This window comes from Cetorhinus maximus, chromosome 18 (genome assembly GCF_964194155.1).
Source record: "Cetorhinus maximus chromosome 18, sCetMax3.hap1.1, whole genome shotgun sequence".
Classification (NCBI taxonomy): Eukaryota; Metazoa; Chordata; class Chondrichthyes; order Lamniformes; family Cetorhinidae; genus Cetorhinus; species Cetorhinus maximus.
This window is the reverse complement of record NC_135896.1, coordinates 89,431,517-89,437,516: the sequence shown is the minus strand read 5'-3', so window position 1 is coordinate 89,437,516 and position 6,000 is coordinate 89,431,517.

Below are 6,000 nucleotides of genomic sequence, written 5' to 3'. Positions count from 1 at the left end.
TGACACAAGAGATCTTCTGGCACTACATTTTGAAAAAGGGTAGTGGAGTTCTCCCCGGTGTCCTGGCCTATATTTATACCACAACCAACACTAAAGAGCTAGATTATATGGTCATTATTGTTGTCATGAAGTTGCTGCTCTTTATTTTTTGAAAAACGATTTTTAAAAACCTTCAACTGAAATTCTGGAATTTGAAATGAGGACAAACTGCTTTAAAATGTGAGGCCATCTTCCAAGGTGAAGGTGAGAAAAGCAAACAAGACATAGCCCTGCCCCCAAGGGACTGTGAAGAGAGAGACATTTCAGATAATCTACAGGCAACAAAACCCAATACTAAGGAAGATATTAAAAATGCAAAGTGCTGAACTTTAATCAATTGTGATCCTATTAAGACAATGAGGAACTGCGAGCCAGCCAGGATACAACTTGCACTCCACCCAAGTGGGAATAGACACTCAAACCAACCCTGTGGAGTCTGAAAGACCTCCATCACCTATTGACTTTTACTATCTTAAAGCATGTCAAAAGGTTCCTGAGATGAAACATCAAAAAATGTGATTACCTGTTCTACCATAATGACTACAGCAGACATGGTAATCAAATTCCTGGAACATACAGGCAGCCGGGCTTGCTTCAGTTCTGCCGAAGGGCCATGAAGGCTCGAAACGTTAACTGATTTCTTGTCCGCCGATGCTGCCAGACCTGCTGAGTTTTTCCAGGTAATTCTGTTTTTGTTTAGGAACTGGTTTTTTGCCAAGCCAGAGGCAGACACCATCAGACAGATTGTTTAAAAAGACTTCAGCAGAAGAATGGGCTGAAGAGATCTCTCTATTTTCTCTTTACTGGAACAAGTGCAACACTCGGTTGCATACCAAAATCTACCAATGAACCGGGACCTTGAAGGATTGCAACATCTTCTACATCTGACCACCTCCAAAGAACCAGATAACTTAAATCAGCCGCAACATTTAACAATCTACATCTCAAGGGCAAGCCAAGGACACTTAACCGTATATTCTTTTAACTTCTTAACTGGACCCTAACTTTTCTTGTTTCTGATACCTGTGTGCGAGTCCTTTATTATTTTTTCCCTTGGGTTAGTAGCTAATAGATTTGTTCTTTCTTTGGCTCAAGAAAGCCTCGTTTGGTTGGCTCCTTAATGCTCACTGCGTAGATAGTAAAAAATACATTTGGATTCGGAAAAGACATCCATGTGAAAAACAAAGCGCAGAGCTGCCTCAGGCGAATGAAGAGTTTGGAAAATTAAAAATAAAGATTTTTGAAATGTTAAAAAACATGTCCTCTCATGTGGCTCTGTCACATGAGCAGGGGCATGTTAGAAATTAGCATGAATTTTTTTCTTTTAATAATGGATCGAAACCTCATCCTGCCTGTGGATGAGGTTTCGCAAAAAATGCAAAGGTCGCTTGGCCTTTTCGCCTGCCCGCCAACCGTAAGGTTGGACGGGCAGCAAAAAATTTGAACCAATTACATTGTTAATGGGCCTGAAATGTCGCGCGAGTGCGCGATGACGTCGGGAAGCTTGCCCAATGTCATGGCGTGTCATTTTACGCTCGAGCGGGTCGGGCATGCGCTCGCCCACTCAGCGAAAAATCCTGCCCATTATTTTGTTCTGACCAACTGAGGAGGCTGAACAGAGGGGAGCCAACCCATTCCTCCTCATCTGGTCATAACATTGTAGAGTAAAGGGTTTAGCTCAAATGATAGCTACTGAGCAGGACGTAAGGAGCTATGTCGTAGTGATGTCACTCACTGAGAGGAGATGAGTGTGAAGCATCTCAGACAGTAGCTCCAGCTATGGCTTGGTCTTGTTTAACCTTTGTAAATAGTCATCATGTAAATAAATGCTTTTGAACAAAAGGCCATTGCCTCTGGCAAGGTCTCTCCTAGAGTTAGATGCCAACGAATCCCGAGATAAACCCATAATAACAGAATTATCACGTGATTGTTTGTAGGATCTTACTGTGAGCAATCGTTTGCTGCATTTTTTTTTTATTCATTCACAGAATGTGGGCTTCGCTGGCTTGGCCAGCATTTATTGCCCATCCCTAGTTGCCCTTGAGAAAGTGGTGGTGAGCTGCCTTCTTGAACTGCTACAGTCCATTTCCTATGTTAAAATAGCGGCTACACTTAAAAGTACTTTGTTGGCTGTAAAGCGTTTCTGGGAGTCCTGAGGTTGTGAAAGGCGCTATATAAATGTAAGTCTTTCTTGCTTTTTTATATTAACTAAAGTGGATCACTTTGGTTAAACCAATAGCAAATGTAAAATCTGCAATAAGAGCCAAACCCTCACAGTGTGCTGAAGTCTAGCTGGATTTATTCTCTTTATGGAGCAACTTTGCCTTATGCTTAAGTAAGCCCCATTCAAAATGAGCAGAAAGAAACACCAGTAAAACTTGGAAATGAAGGATACCAGTAAACCTTGTCCAAACTGGTCTTGTATACCTTAAAATGGGACTCCAGTGTCACTGGTGCCATTATTAGTGATTTTTACTGGGATTCGAACATTTTGAACTGGTTTTTACATCTGATTTTATTTTTGGTATTTTTTTGGAACTCATCCAGCTGAATACAGTTGCTGCCCTCAGGATATCAGGAATTCACATGAGCACATCATTGCACGTCACTGTATCCCCGTTTTCATTTTCTCTTTTGCACCTCAATCATGTTCTTATTTTGGCTACATTTTGTCAGCATCAACATCTATAGGTCTGCTATAGCATGAGTAATGGAGTTTTCTCTGCACTGCCCCAACAATCTGCCTTAATCCCAGCTTCAGAGGAACATCCTAAATTGCGTCATTATTATGTTTATCCATCTTCTATGCCAGCCAGCTCTGAGTGAGCCTGCAGTGCATTCAGCGCAGCAGGCCCAAGTCCTGTAGAAACTGGGTTGTGCACTCTACCTCGTAGAGGCTGAGCGTCAACTCGCAGACACTTCCTCCTACCTCTCCCTGGACCATGACCCCACCGCTGAACATCAAGCCATTGTTTCAAGGACTGTTACTGACCTCATCTCCTCTGGAGATCTTCCTTCCACAGCTTCCAACCTGATAGTCACCCAACCTCGGACGGCCCGCTTCTACCTCCTACCCAAAATCCACAAACAGGACTGCCCTGGCAGACCGATCGTGTCAGCCTGTTCCTGTCCCATGGAACTCATTTCTTGCTATCTTGACTCCATTCTTTCTCCCCTTGTCCTGTCCCTTCCCACCTACATCCGTGATACCTCTGACACCCTACATAATATCAACAATTTCCAGTTCCCTGGTCCCAACTGCCTCCTCTTCACCATGGACGTCCAATCCCTCTACACCTCCATCCCCCACCGGGATGGCCTAATGGCTCTCCGCTTCTTCCTTGAACAGAGGCCCGAACAATCCCCATCCACCACTACTCTCCTCCGTCTGGCTGAACTTGTTTTCACACTGAACAATTTCTCCTTAAACTCCTCTCACTTCCTCCAAATAAAAGGTGTGGCTATAGGTACCTGCATGGGCCCCAGCTATGCCTGTCTCTTTATGGGGTATGTGGAACATTCCTTGTTCCAGTCCTACTCCGGCCCCCTTCCACAACTCTTTCTCCGATACATCGATGATTACTTCGGTGCTGCTTCATGCTCTCGTCTGGACCTGGAAAAATTTATTAATTTTGCTTCCAATTTCCACCCCTCCATCATTTTCACATGGTCCATCTCTGACACTTCCCTTCTCTTCCTTGACCTCTCTGTCTCAATTTCTGGCCATAGACTGTTCACCAATATCCATTACAAGCCTACTGACACCCACAGCTACCTCGACTACAGCTCCTCACACCCTACTTCCTGTAAGGACTCCATCCCATTCTCTCAGTTCCTTCGCCTCTGTCGCATCTGTTCTGATGATGCCACTTTCAAAAACAGTTCTTCTGACATGTCCTCCTTCTTCCTTAACCGAGGTTTTCCACCCACGGTGGTTGACAGGGCCCTCAACCGTGTCCGGCCCATCTCCCGCGCATCCGCCCTCACACCATCTTCTCCCTCCCAGAAACATGATAGGGTCCCCCTTGTCCTCACTTATCACCCCAGCAGCCTCTGCATTCAAAGGATCATCCTCCGCCATTTCCGCCAACATGATGCCACCACCAAACGCATCTTCCCTTCACCCCCCGGCAGCATTCCGTAGGGATCATTCCCTCCATGACACCCTGGTCCACTCCTCCATCACCCCCTATACCTCAACCCCCTCCCACGGCACCTTCCCATGCAACCGCAGAAGATGCAACACCTGCCCCTTTACTTCCCCCCTCCTCACTGTCCAAGGGCCCAAACACTCATTTCAAGTGAAGCAGCATTTCACTTGCACTTCCCTCAATTTAGTCTACTGTATTTGTTGCTCCCAATGCGGTTTCCTCTACATTGGAGAGACCAAACGCAGACTGGGTGACCGCTTTGCAGAACACCTTCGGTCTGTCCGCAAGTATTATCCAGACCTCCATGTCGCTTGCCATTTCAACACTCCACCCTGCTCTCATGCCCACATGTCCGTCCTTGGCTTGCTGCATTGTTCCAGTGAAGCTCAACGCAAACTGGAGGAACAGCACCTCATCTTCCAACTAGGCACTTTACAGCCTTCCGGACTGAATATTGAGTTCAACAATTTTAGATCATGAACTCTCTCCTCCATCCCCACCCCCTTTCCGATTTTCCCCCTCCTTTTTGTTTTTTCCAATAATTTATATAGATTTTTCCTTTCCCACCTATTTCCATTATTTTTAAATGTATTTCCATCCATTGTTTTATCTCTACCTTTTAGCCTTTTTCAATTCCTTCACCCCACCCCACCCCCGCTAGAGCTATCTGTACCTTGCTTGTCCTGCTTTCTACCCTTAATTAGCACATTCCTTAGATAATATCACCACCTTCAACACCTCTTTGGCCTTTTGTCTGTGACATCTTTTGGTTATCTCCACCTATCTCCGGCCCTCTATCCAGCTCTTCTCCCGCCCCCCCTTTAAACCAGCTTATATTTCACCCCTTTTCTATTTTTCCTTAGTTCTGTTGAAGAGTCATCCGGACTCAAAATGTTAACTGTGTTCCTCTCCACAGATGCTGCCAGACCTGCTGAGTTTTTCCAGGTATTTTTGTTTTTGTTTTGTGTCACAGGGCCCTTAGAGGAGACTTACATTCAGTGTGGGATGGATGAACTCTGCTCCCAGAGATAAAGTAAATGTTAACTCATTGTGTATCATCCAGCTCTCCTTCCCCAACCACCAGCACACCTCATCCCCTAAACCTCAGTGCCAGGAACCTCCTGCGAATTGTGCCGTATCCTCTGACTACACTTAGCTCTGTTGTGAACATACCATCTCTTTTACTCCCCTCCAGTAACATAATATTAGGAAAGTCAAGTATAAATGAACCTTTTCCAAAATTCTAAACAGCATTTAAAGAAAAGCCTGAGGTGGTTTCCTTCCAAAATGGAAATAGAAATGAGGGATCAGCTCCAGCGTTAGAGTTACTATCTCAGAGTACAACCTGGACATAAGAAATAGGAACAGGAGTAGACCATTTGGCCCCTCAAGCCTGCTCCGCCATTCAATAAGATCATGGCTGATCTTTTTGTGTTTTTATTTCCGCATTCCCATCTAATCCCGATAACCTTTGATTCCCTTGCCTAACAAGAATCTATCTACCTCTGCCTTAAAAATATTCAATGACCCCACCTCCACCGCCTTCTGAGGCAGAGAGTTCCAAAGTCACGCAACCCTCTGAGAGAAAAAAATTCTCCTCATCTCTGTTGTAAAAGGGTGATCCCTAATTTTAAAACAGTGACCCCTAGTTCTGGACTCACCCACAAGAGGAAACATCCTTTCGACATCCAACTTGTCAAGGCCGTTCAGGATCTTATATACTTCAATCAAATCACCCCTCACTCTTCTAAACTCCAGTGGAAACAAGCCCAGTCTGTCCAACCTTTCCTCATAAGACAGCCCACTCATT